Source organism: Lactuca saligna, chromosome 4, assembly GCF_052625555.1.
Source record: "Lactuca saligna cultivar CGN05327 chromosome 4, ASM5262555v1, whole genome shotgun sequence".
In the NCBI taxonomy this organism is placed as follows: Eukaryota; Viridiplantae; Streptophyta; class Magnoliopsida; order Asterales; family Asteraceae; genus Lactuca; species Lactuca saligna.
The window spans coordinates 118092071-118105434 of record NC_136420.1 but is presented as its reverse complement, the minus strand read 5'-3'; the positions used below and the strand labels follow the sequence as shown (position 1 = coordinate 118105434).

The 13364-nt window shown below is 35.2% G+C and overlaps 1 non-coding gene across 1 annotated transcript; it reads right to left on the bottom strand.

The window, feature by feature from the left end:
* Positions 1-11866: 11866 nt before the first annotated feature.
* LOC145044661 (small nucleolar RNA R71) lies at positions 11867-11973 on the bottom strand. Its single transcript, XR_013681607.1, has one exon. It is a non-coding gene; the product is annotated as a small nucleolar RNA R71 (small nucleolar RNA).
* Between the last annotated feature and the right edge of the window lie 1391 nt (positions 11974-13364).

The following is a 13364-nucleotide window of genomic DNA, read 5'->3' as shown; positions in this document are numbered from 1 at the left end:
ATTTGCGTTCTAAAATTCGATTATGATTACGACATCCCTTTTCATAATCTGAATTATGAGAACTTGGCAAATCGAAATTGAAATATTATAGCAAAATACTGGTTTAGTCTTTATGTGAGATAGCATGAATCGTCTCCCATATGCTTCAGATATATAGGATCGATTACATGTGCTATATTCATCTGTTCTAAAATTTTCCAAATGCCTGGGGCATTAAGAAGGGAAAAGGTCTAGAATTGGATGTGACTAAAAGGATTAAACAATTGTCGAGGACAATCTAAGGTTTAACGAAGATTGGGTGCTCAAGGACAGTTGGAAGTATAGTGTTAATTCTGGAAGGACCATATTGACATAATCTGTAAGGAGGCAAATCTTGTTCAAAAGTGATAGTTAAAATGGAATCTGGAAATGTTTAAAAGCTAGAAATTATACAATCTGTGTAAGATTAGGAAACTTAATGCAAGAAGGATGTTTCCAAGGAGCTGATCTCCTTTGGAATGCTCTGTAATGGTTGTTGTCAAGTCTTTCTGACTTTGTGCATAATCATTACAAGAGGATCAATGCATATAAGTTTAGAATCTAACGGATTTCAGTAAATGGCATGAATTTGGAATTCTTGCATTTCCAGTAAGGATTTGGGACTGTGAAAAGAGGATCATTGGAGTTATATTCAATTGATCTAATTCACAAAGTAATGATCATATACAAACATAGTATGCATACTTGGTGTATGGAATTACTAGTTTTTAGAAAACATAGTGTACATGCTAGGAGCATGGGACAACTATTGTTTTAAATTCAAGAATAAAGTTGATAGCTGAAACAATATACAATGAATAATGTGTAATCATATGGTGATAAATAAAAGGTGTTTTATTTATGTTCATAGGTTTTGATACCATATTGGATTCAATTATTATTGTGTATCATTTTGCATGTTTTAACTTCCAAAATAACTAGGTCATTGTTCTAGATGACTAAGTTATTAAAACCATCCATAGTCGGTTATATGTTGGAAGTAGATATGAATTAAGACTATCATGGGTTGGCTTGTAGAGGTCTAAGATGTTGGACAAAGGGCTACAACACTCATGTGTGCTCATAAGTTCTGAGTATTGGATTCAAACTGCGCTCATTAGAATCACTTAATGGATTTTATCACGAGTGATCATGAGACGATAATATCTTATATTCTTCAAACCTAGAGATATGAGTTGTTACTATGAGTTGGTTGTACATTGATTGCACGAAAAAGCATATGGTAACTCGGTGTTATAAAATGTGTCTTTGTGTATGATTCAACAAGTAGTAGAACTAGCCATATGAGTTGAAGTTTATCCGTTCCTTTTACCTTCGGGATAAAAGTGATATCTGTGGGCCCCTCGATGATTTGATGATGACAAATGGAAGTGCTCGGCCGGGCCAGGACGGACTTGATTTGTTCAATTAGTCAATCGTCATAAATCAGAAATCGGGAAACAACAAATGGACAAAGAGAATGATTATAATCCATGTCTCAATCCATATGATATCTAGAATGGAGTAATATATGATCCTTTATCTAATGGACAAGTCATTGACAAGGTCAGAGTTCATCTACAAGGTCAGAGTTCGATAGAAGGTTTTGAGAGCTACGATTGCCAGTCGGTTCTTGAAGTCATACGCAATAATAGTTTTAGACTTATCCAAGTAGGAGACTGTTGGATTAATGTCTAAGTCCATAACTATAATTGGTAAGACTTGACCCGACCCGGCATGGTTCATTTGGGTTGCATGGCATCATGCATTTGGATAGACTATAATGAGAGAAGTAACACTTAAGGATTATTAATATATTATAAGTTCTAATATATTAATATGATTATTAAATTAGTATTGATCAAGAATTAGTTTAGAATTAATTAAGTGATCAAAAGAAGACTAATTAAATATATGGGTTGATTGTGTAAATCATCCATACTTGTATGGTGGGCTAATGCTCCAAGGATTATCAAGTTGGGCTAAAACCGATAGGATGCTCCATGGTGTATTTGAACCCATGGATCCAAGGAAATCGAAAGCCATGACAATTAGGGTTAACCCTAAGTGTGACACTATATAAAAATCATATTGTTGGGAAAAATCGGCCACTATGTACAATAGAGAAGGGCTAGTCGATTTCAAGTGTTCTACATTTCTCTCAAGGTTATTCCAAAAGCAATTGATGTTGTGTGAAACATTTGAGGTGTCACACTTGGGTCACTAGGCATTCAAGCTTCATGAAGACTTTATACATCAAAGAGGTATGTAATTCTAACTTGATATATATTCATATGAATCATATTATTATGCTAGTTAGGATGAATATGTAACGCCTGTAGATCCGGGCTAGTCACTTTAGAGGTAATAGGGGTCGAAACCGACTTTTCGACAAAAGATTATTTAGAATAAATAATCTTAACCAAGTTGTATAATATGTTACAAGGTTTCCATACATATAAAGAACGCTGAAATCCGAGTTATAACGAAGAAGTTATGACCCGTTGAAGTTTCGCGACGGAACCGTCACGATACCCGGAAGCGTAAATAGTGAATTTACGATAGAGCAAGATTTAGCCTTAGCGATCTAAACAAATGTGGTATAATATGTTAAAATAAGAACATCAATAAAAAGAACACCCAAATCTGACTTCGTATGAAGAAGTTATGATTTTTCGAAGTTTCGGATTAGTAGTGTACAACCCGAAATTCGAATATTAGATCGAGTGATTTTTAGCCGACACGACCTAAACGAGAATCGAAGATCTAGATAAGAGTAGCTTAATGAAAAAAATATGGGCAAAAACGGATGTCGGATGAAGAAGTTATGAGGATTTAACGGACCAATCCTGTCTCGGTCTGTTAATAATATAAAATTAAAAATCGAGTCAAAATTAGCCGACAAAGTCTAAAACAAAGTTGTAGAGTACGTTCCCACCTTCGCGTGGATATAAAGAACATCGAAAATGGAGCTCGTATGCGAAACTTATGATTTTTAGAAGTTAAGTGTGCAATTTACGAAACTGCGATGGCGTTGCACAATCCTGACCTTCCCTTGCCGCCGATGGTCTTGCATCCGATAAGGACACGTCCCCTCGCCTACGCCCCGCGCCCGAGTTCGGTATGCCCCGTGTACCCTCGCTCTTATCCGCTCTGAATGCAAGACAGCTGAAGGCTCACTAGCAGCCTCATCCGGAATTACGGCCCGCGTAGCCAAGGATTACACCCAACGTAATCCGAGGCCTCGCAGGCTATAAAAGGGGGCGAGGCATCCTTCATTTTCCACACCATTCTGCTTCTCTCTCTAGATTTCTTTCTCTCTCTAAGGGTTTTAACCCTCCCCTAAGCCTAGGTGATCCCCTAGCACCCTAGAGAAGCCCCGAGGCTCCCGGAATCCTGAGAAAAAGAGTCTTTCGGTTTCGAAACGCTGCTCCAATTAAGTTCCGGTTTTTGATAAAATTCACTGTAAGTGTGCTACGCTTACGCTGTTTTTAATATAGCTTTCAAATAATTATAAGAATGTTATTAGGTCCTTAAAATAATTATTTGGGTTATTATTATAAGTTATATTGAGTGTTATTTAACGCTTATATAATAATAATAATAATAGTCAGACTATTAATTTGTCGCAATTATCGTTAGACTAAACCCTAGTGGTATTGGTACTAGGTTTTATCGAAGGAAAGTTGTTTTGAGAGTATCGAAGCGATGTCCGAGTGCTGAGTCACCACCTATCAGGTGAGTGCATAGTCCCTTTCATGAACATGATTTTAATACAAGTATTGATTGAAGTATTAATTATATGTTTATGTGCGAGTTAATTGATGTTGCCTGAAATACGTGTTAAAGAACATACCTGATTATATTTGATAATTTAGGATAAAGAGTAGACCTAAATTAAATATGAGGAATATTGGGTAGTATATTCTTACGAGTACAAGTGAGTTATACTCAGAGAATAGAATTTAGTATATGTCATTTATCCGGGAGTATGGATTAGACATAGTCGTTGTCCCTAGTCCGAGAGTATGGATTAGGCATAATCATTCATCATTAATCCGAGAGTATGGATTAGTCATTATCCCTAGTCTGAGAGTATGGATTAGGCATAATCATTCATCATTAATTCGAGAGTATGGATTAGTCATTTGTCCCTAGTCCGAGAGTATGGATTTGGTAAATTCGTTCATTTCTGATCCGGGAGTATGGAGTAGGTAAAACGACTAATCTTAGGTCTGATAGTATGGATAGCCTCGTTGTGAGGATCAACGGGGTGGGATAAGAGTTGTTTATATATATGGTGAAATTGTATATTTTATCAGTTATATATATATATATATATATATATATATATATATATATATATATATATATATATATATATATATATATATATATATATATATATATGGTGAAATTGTATATTTTGTCAGTTTTAAACTATATATATGGTATAACATTGTGGGATTGAAATCCCTATGTACTCACCAGGTTTCCCAACCTGACCCACTCAGTTTATTTACATCACAGGTGTTGATATGAAGTCACATTACACTAAGAGATTTAAAGAGATGTAGATCACTAGTGTAAATAAATGTAAGTTCTGTTTATGCTTATGTTTCTGTATTAACGTTGACATCCCAAACGTTTTGAAATGAATAAAATACGTTTCTTCGAAAATGTTGTAATAACATATTTATCGTGTTTTTCTGGGAAAAAATTCCGCAACATTTTTATTAAAAGAAGAACTATGATTTTTATAAAGCATAAACAAAATCGGTCTTTTCTGGCCATGAAAATTAGGATGTCACAGAATATATCTTGGAAAGTTCATATTTGTATGTATAATAAAGAAAACATAGATCCAAGGTATTTAGGGTTGCATGTACACTTAGGAGTGTTAGAATGCTCAAAACCCGACAACTCCATCCCTTTTGCATTCAGTGTTACCTCTGGTGTCAGTTGACTTGTTTTGATATGATTCTTAAGTGGGATTGGTTATCTTCAGAGGTTTATTTTGAGGTTGCAGTTGGTACGATGGATTTATAAGGAATCCTTCGATTGGATGATGAGAGGAGTTGGTCTATGAGTTGTATTTGCAGTTAAAATGAGGTTTGGTAAACTGTTGGTTCTTTTGATAGATTAGAGGTGGAAGTCTATTGAGTTGGTGACTGGCTAGAGTAAAGGCATTTTAAAACGCTTCTTCATCTTCTAGTTTTAGTATCAGCTTCATAAGACTATAGAGTGGTGTCATATGGGACTTGATATGAATACTCTCCAGTGTGAGGATAATGAGGTGTTCTGCTAGCAAGTAGCAGTGAGTGTGCTACCAAGGCAAGTGGTCGCCTAGATCTATGTAATTTTTCATCACCATAAACTCTTGAGCTTGAATTTTACCGTAGAGCTTATATAGTGACAAGATTTTGATATTGCTGTAACACCCAAATTTTCAATTTTTTTTTACATTTTCCAAAAACATACTTTCATTCATAAATATTATAAAAATGTCATTGCATCATATATCAATCATAGATACACAACCCAAGATCATAATGCATAAAAACTCCTCGTGTGTGTACTGATCATGTCGGAGCCTTCCCGCGATCCTCATTGGTACCTGAAACACATAACACAACACTGTAAGCATAAATGCTTAGTGAGTTCCCCAAAATACCACAAACAACACATATTAGCCACTCAAGCCTATAACTCTGTGGACCCTCTGGTCCTAACTCAGTGAACCCACCGGTTCTAAGTCTGTAAACTCTGGAACATACACAGCATAAATTACATAGAAATAATGCAGTGCCTCACAATCACATAAATAACATACATGATACTCTATCATATAACTCTAATTACCACTCTAGGTAAAGTATAGTGAGAAGACTCACCTCGGGTATCTCGGATAATCTCGCACTCGAACAGACTAATCTAGCCCCCGCCAAAACACATAACAACACTCTCAAATAAATAATGGCTCTCAAAGGCTAGATTAAATCCACTCTACAATTCCACAGAAGGGTAAAAGACCATTTTACCCCTCCTTGACCCTAAAAGTCCAAGGGTTGACTACCCTAAAAGTCAATGGAAGTCAACAGAACGTAGTATGTGGCGCGTACCTTCTCTGTACGCGGGGCGTACGTCGGCGAGTCAAAAACGGGGTCTCAACCCCTTACACTGCGCGTACTAAGAGTTAAGCCCAACGTAAGTCTCAGTTTCAGCCTTTCCTTGGTTTTTGGTCTTAAACGGTTAAGAAACTCAATCAAGGTCCATATCTGACTCTTTCTAGACCTCTTATCCCATAAGGTCGGAACCTTTAAGCCTTTGCATGGCTGTAAAGGTACCTACACCCTCTAACACTTTTCCTTCCTCCTCAAAAGGTCTAGATCTCATGCATAGCTCAATATCCACGTCCAAGATTGCATTTTTAGGTACATACAACTCTTGTAGTCCTGAAATATGATAGATCTAGGCCAATGGAGACCATTTGCTCATAAAGTGTCCATCTTGGGATTAAAACCCCCAGAAATTGGTTCAAGAAGCACACTACACAAATGACAAGTCAATATTTGAGCTTTTTTCCTCATGAAGAAGCTCCAACCTCTGAAAAGCTCGGATCTACTCTTGCCCACAACTCCTAGCCTCCAAAATGGTCTCTTCTTCTCTTCCACCACCTTGAAATGACACTTTGAAGCTTAGAACACCAACACACTAGCTAGAAACGAAGGAGGACTCTCTATTATGGTTTCACTCTCTAAAATGGGGCTGAGGTCAAGGCCATAACATTCCGTTTACAGAGCACAAGCCCCAAATTAGGGTTTACACCTGGGCTCGCTACGCCCAGCGTACCCAGGCGAGTCCGGGTCCAAATTAAGTGCGCGATTATGCGCAGCGTACTCTTCAGTACGCCCAACGTACTCACAAGCCTAACAATTCATTTAAGGGGCTTAACTTGACAACTTGGACCAAAGGGCTTGTAGCCCAACGGTATCAGGTGCTGCCCTCCCTCTTTGAGGTCAAGGGTTCAAGTCCCATCGTGGATATAGGTGGAATAGGTGTTGTTAGCTTAGGAGTAGATTAGATTTGTTGGTTCAAAAAAAAACTTGACAACTTGGGAAAAGAAGAAGGGTTTAAGAGACACACCTGAATTCGGGATGTTACAATTGCTGTCTCCTTGGACTATTATCTTTGCGGTATTCCATTGTCTTTCCAAACCATTGAAAACTTGAAGATTAGTTTCATGGTTTCTTCTAACAATTCTAGTATTTTATAGGTTGGTGATGACGAGATTGATTCTTTCAAAGGAGTCATTAAGACTCTCACTAGGAATAGATTTGAAATTGGAAAACACACTTAGTGCTGTGGTGAGCTTCTTGTATTGTGCATCTTCAGTACCTTCATAAAGATTTTAGAGCACTTCTCAAATCTCTTTGGAAAATTTGCAGTTAATAATGATGTCAAAGTTATTAGGAGGAACACCACATGACATTTCATAGAAAGCGATCACATCTTTCTCTATCTATTCTTTATCATCGTTGCTTGTCTGGTCATAGCAACCTAACCTTTTCCAAGTCTAGCTTTATCAACATCAGTGAAAATAGGTGTAAAGACAAGTACATGTGGTCCGTGTTCTATATATTTCCAAACATCCTTGCCAAGGCATTTCAAATATCTCTTCACTCTTTGTGACCAGTGATGATATTCACTTGCAACAAGTATTCGACTCTATTCGAGTCTACAATATGTTAGATACATTTAAAGAGTAAACTTGTGCCATATTTTCTTAGATTTTTTAAAGTTATGAGCTAAGTGGTATAAAAGGGTAAGTCCCAATATTTTCATTGATTTGACAAAAAAGTCCTAAACTTATTTTTTTACACTAAAGTCCAAATTACTGGCAGTTTTTAACACTTTTACCCTTTTTCGGTTAGCCGGAAATGGGGACTTTTTTGTAAAAAAATAAAGTCTAGTACTTTCTTGTCAAATCGTCAATTACGATTTTACTGTCAAAAAAATAAAGTTTAGGATTTTCTTGTCAAATCCTTAAAAATATTGGGACTTTAGTGTGTATATAATTTTTTGGTTAAAATTTTAATTGTATGATACTATTTAAGCATAAGAGTTATTGTAACCTTCTTTAATCAGTTGGATCCAATTAAAATACTTAACGTTTGTTTCTTGTAAAATCGTTTTTTTTAATATCAACAAACCGGCATGGAAAAAAATTGAGAAAATCAAGAAAGAAAGGTAGAAAGAAGAAACGTTGTGTTGGCCTTTTGCAGTCCCAAAAATGGAAAAATAAGAAATCGTAAAAAACGAAATTGCCTGCCTTTATACAAACACAAACCTGGTTCTTTCTTTCTTTATTTCTTAATTATCTCAATTTTTTTCAATGTCGGTTTGTTGAGATTAAAAAAATGATTTAACAAGAAGCAAACGTTAAGGATTTCAATAGCATCTACCTGATTAGAGAAGGTTTCAATAACTCTTATGCTTAAAGAGTATCATACCATTTAATTTCTAACAAAAAAAATTATATATACACTAAAGTCCCAATATTTTTAACGACTTGACAAGAAAGTCCTAAAGTTTATTTTTTTGATAGTAAAGTCCTAATTAACGATTTCACAAGAAAGTCCCAAACTTTCTTTTTTTGACAAAAAAATATCCTAATTTCCGGCTAACCGGGAAAAGAGGGTAAAAGTGTCAAAAACTACCGGTAATTTGGACTTTACTATCAAAAACAATAAAGTTTAGGACTTTTTGTCAAATCGATGAATATATTGGGACTTTACTGTATATATCCCTATAAAAGACCATTTAAATTAGAGTTTTTCTTTTGAAAACGAGTTATGTTGTTTAAATAAGATTAAAAAGTAACCACTATGGCTCTGATATCAACAGTTGAGAGAAAAACTTAAGTTGAGATATTGATTTGTGGAAATGTAAGGTTGACATGTGCATATTTAGTTATAAAATTCACGTATATTTCTGTTAGCTATAATTATGCTTAAAATGGGACAAAAGATACTTATTATATTTCAAAGATGTTTTGTAGCTGCAAAGACATGCTTGGGACAAAAAAGAAGGAAACAAGGAGCCGGAAGCTGGATAGGATGAGCTAAAGCATGAATGAAGGAAATAATATTTAAATATATAGAAGATCACATTATGGTGATCTCCAACACAAAGTGATGAAATGAAGCTTTGCAACCATCAAAACCGATTTGGAGAATACGGGATACACTCAAAGACCAAGTCGTGGTGATGGTTAACCATGACGTGGTGATCAAATTTTGGAAACTATAAAATCCCGAACATTAGGTCGAATCTAGAGGAATGCAATCAATTTTCTAAGGAGATTTACGACTAAAAACACTTAGAAACTCAGGAGAAGACTGAGAATAAAATGAAGCTCAAGAATTGAAGAAGAATTAGAACATTTCTATATAGATAGATTTGGCTTGCTAATCATTACTATGTATATCTTATTTTATATGTATTTGGTGTGTTTTTTCTGCTACAGTTAGAGGCTAAAACCCTTTTACTTGTATTTGGTGAAGATGAACCTAATCTATATGTGTTGATTCCAAAATTTGGATGATTATTAATAATTTCACTTATGTTTGATAATTAGAGCTAGGATTAATCACATCTTAGATTAAGTAATTGAAGCTAGTAACTTTAACTGTGTTAGAGAACATAATAAATCTTAATTTGTGCTTGTATGCTTAACTTGATTGTAGGAAATTCACTATTATCATTTATAGTCTGATTTGTGTTAATTATCAATTTGGTGTTTAACTTGTGCATGATCATTTCTTGGTAATTCATAAATTGGTAGGCCTAGATATTTGGTCATAAAATATAGATAACAAATTGGTAATAAATATAATATGTCCATTAGAAATTAACGGTATGAGAAGGCAAAATCGGATCTAAGCAGAAGTATTCCTTTAATTATTGAAGTTACTTTGTTTTCATTGCTTGCTTAATTTATATTTGATATTAAGTTCCCATGATCTTGCAAAATTAGTAAAAACCCCCAATCATAGTTTTTTTCTTCGTTTACTTAAGAGTAGTTATTCTATTTAATTAAATTTCATTCTTTGTGTTTGACACCTGACTTATCTAAGATATTCTATAATTTGATTAGGTACGCCGCCTATAAGTACATAGTTAATAAAAGTTTGTCATGTTATAAATTTAAAGATGGATAGGTATCAATTGTGCACATGAATTTTTTCGTTCCGTTACCAAGGAACGGATTATTTGACTTCTAGTTTAATGGATTTTAGTATTCGATCCTTTTTGTGAGGTAAAATTCGTAAAGTTATTTTTCTGCATTTGTTTTCTTTTCTGAAGAACAACCACGTCCTGGTCATATTTGTTGGATTTGGTGTCTAAGCCCATAACTGTAATTGACATGTACTTGACCCGATAGTAGCATGATCCTTTTGGGTTACCTTCACCAATGCAATTTGATTGGATGGATTTTTGAGAATAAGGTTATTTGGGATTTATTAATATATTACAAGTATAATATATTAATATTATTTAATTAGTGTTGATCAATAATTAATTTGGAATTAATTTTTTGATCAAAAGAGACTAATTAAATATATGGGGACTGATTATGTAAATCAATGATTCTTGTAGTGTGGGCTAATGATGCATGACTATATAGTTGGGCTAAACCAATAAGATAATCCATGGAAAGTCCATTTTGGTTAACCCATGGAGCATTAGAATGTGGAAAGTCATGGGTTATTCGGGTTTACAAAGTGTAACCCTATCATTTGCCGCATTATAATTAGTGACCCCATAAGCGAAAATCATCTACACACTCGTTAGAGTCAAATATCTTATTCTCTTAAAGCCTCCTCTTGCATATTGGTGTTTGTGAACCATTAGAGGTGTCATACTTGAGGTACTCAATCTTTCAAAGGTCAAGAACTCTACCCTACTCAAGAGGTATGCATTTACACTAGGTTTTGTTATATAGCTTCAATTGTATGCTAGCTAGGGTGAATGCTTTGGAAAAAGAAAATGCATGTATAATTAGAGAAAACACAGATCCAAAGGATTTAGGGTTACATGTGCACCATAGGAGTGTTATAGGTCTCAAAACCCAACAATATTAACCACGTCATGGTCTCGTCTTAGTGAATTTTACTTTAGTGATTTTTATTCAATTTTCACATTTTGTTTTGTTTTATTTTGTATTGCAATGATTTATGATCCGGGGATCTAAAACTCCAATAGTTCCATCTTTTCAAGATCCAAAATCAACTTTTCACAAAAAGAAGAACTAGAATGTGAAGGACTCAACAAGCACTTTTCAATCAGAAAAAGGAATTGAGAGTTTCGAGAGGACACCTGATAAGAAGGGAATTGGTTACAAGCCAGGAGCATCCACCCAACAATGTTCAAATGAAAACATAAAAAGAAAGGTTGAAGAGATGTCATATATCACATGAACTACAATAGGGGATTATAAGAAGAGGATTCGTGAATATAATGGACCATGGCTTATTCCACCAGAGATACCGGTTGAAAGACGTTTTGAGCTCAATAGGCATATTCTATCAATGCTCAAGGACTTACCTTTCGCCTGGAAGAGTATGAAAATGCATTTAAGCATATTGATGAAATAAAGGATATTACAAACGACTTCAATGTTCCTAACATGCAAAGAGAAACCATGTTACTTAGGATGCTTCTGATGACATTTATCGGTGAAGCAAAAGTGTGGTTGAAGTCACTCGCACCCGGACCCATACATACTTTGGAAAATCTTTGTGATGCTTTTATTAAGCAATTTAGTCCACCTTCAAAGATCTTAAAGCTCAAGAAGAAGGTTGATAATTTTCAACATGAGGTTAGAGAGTCCTTATATGAAGCATGGGAAAGATACAAGGGCTTGCTTCTAAGTGTTCCTTAAAATGATCTTAATGTGCAACAAAAAGTGTCCATTTTCTATCATGGAGTGAATGTCAAAACAAGACATCATCTTGACTCTCAAGTACCAGTGACGAAGAAGGAGCTAGAAACCATCAAAGAGTTGATTGAAGAGTTCGCTAAGCATTCACATGAGTATCATAACCCACAAGAGGATGTTACTAGAGGTAAAGGAGATGGAGGGAATGAGAACATATTTGCGGTTTTGGCAAAGTTAGAGAACATGGATTGATGGGTGAGTAAGATGGATCAATCAATCCATGCCATAAGAGTTGTTTTTGACAATTGTGGGAGGCTACATTTGAATAAGGAATGTGATCTACATGAAAATGGTAACTGAAAAGCACAAGTTTGCTACTCGAGTGGTGATCGATTTCATGAAGATTGGAGGAAGCCAGAAAAGGAGTGGTTTCCCTCTGAAGAGTACAAGAAGCAAAAGGATCAAAAGTTTAGACAAACCGGATGAGGTTTCTACCAAAAAGGGCAACCACCACGAGAAAAAAAAGATGGAATTTAAGTCGCTACTTCATAGATTTATTGAAGCCCTAGGAAAAAGGCACAACGCTACTGATACTAATGTGAGAAATCATCATGCTTCCATCAAGAACATAGAGACTCAACTTGGGAAACTAATAACACTTTTTAATGAGATATTAACACATCAAAATCAAGACCAAAAATCACAACCTCATGTAATGGCAATTTAAACGGAAGAAGAAGTTCATTTTGAGCCATTTATGATCATTGAAATAGCTACTATGCAGCTTGATTCTTATTTGGAAGAAAGGAATACTGAAGCTAAAAGAGCAAAATGTGGATCACATTTTGACGATTCACCACGCCATGGTGACTCTACCATGTCGTGGTCACAGGAGTATCAGAATTTTCACCTCTTAATTCGTATCTGTTGGGTGACAAAAAAACAAGTTAAGCACTTCATAAAAATATCAAAACAAACTTCAGTGAACTTGCGGAAATAAAACTTCCGAAAATGTAAATCAAGTGAGCACAATATTTAACATGATTCGGTCAAGGTGACCTACATCCACAGGAAAATGAGAGAGAGAGAGAGAGAGAGAGAGAGAGAGATGAGTTTATCTACTTCCAAGAACAAGTACAATCACACATATAGGTTACAACTCACTTGAGCTCTCAAAACAAGAGTATCTCTCTTGCTTACTAATTACTCCAAATGAGTGCTCTCAACCTTACAATGATTACTCTCTTGAAATTTATGCACACACATAATAATGGAGATATAAGTCTATTTATACTTGAGGGATCATTCCTAACACCCTAGTGGGCCAAGTCCATTAGCCGATAGGACCATAAATGAAACAACAAATAATATTCCGCCATGCAAGATCTTCTTGAACATTCAT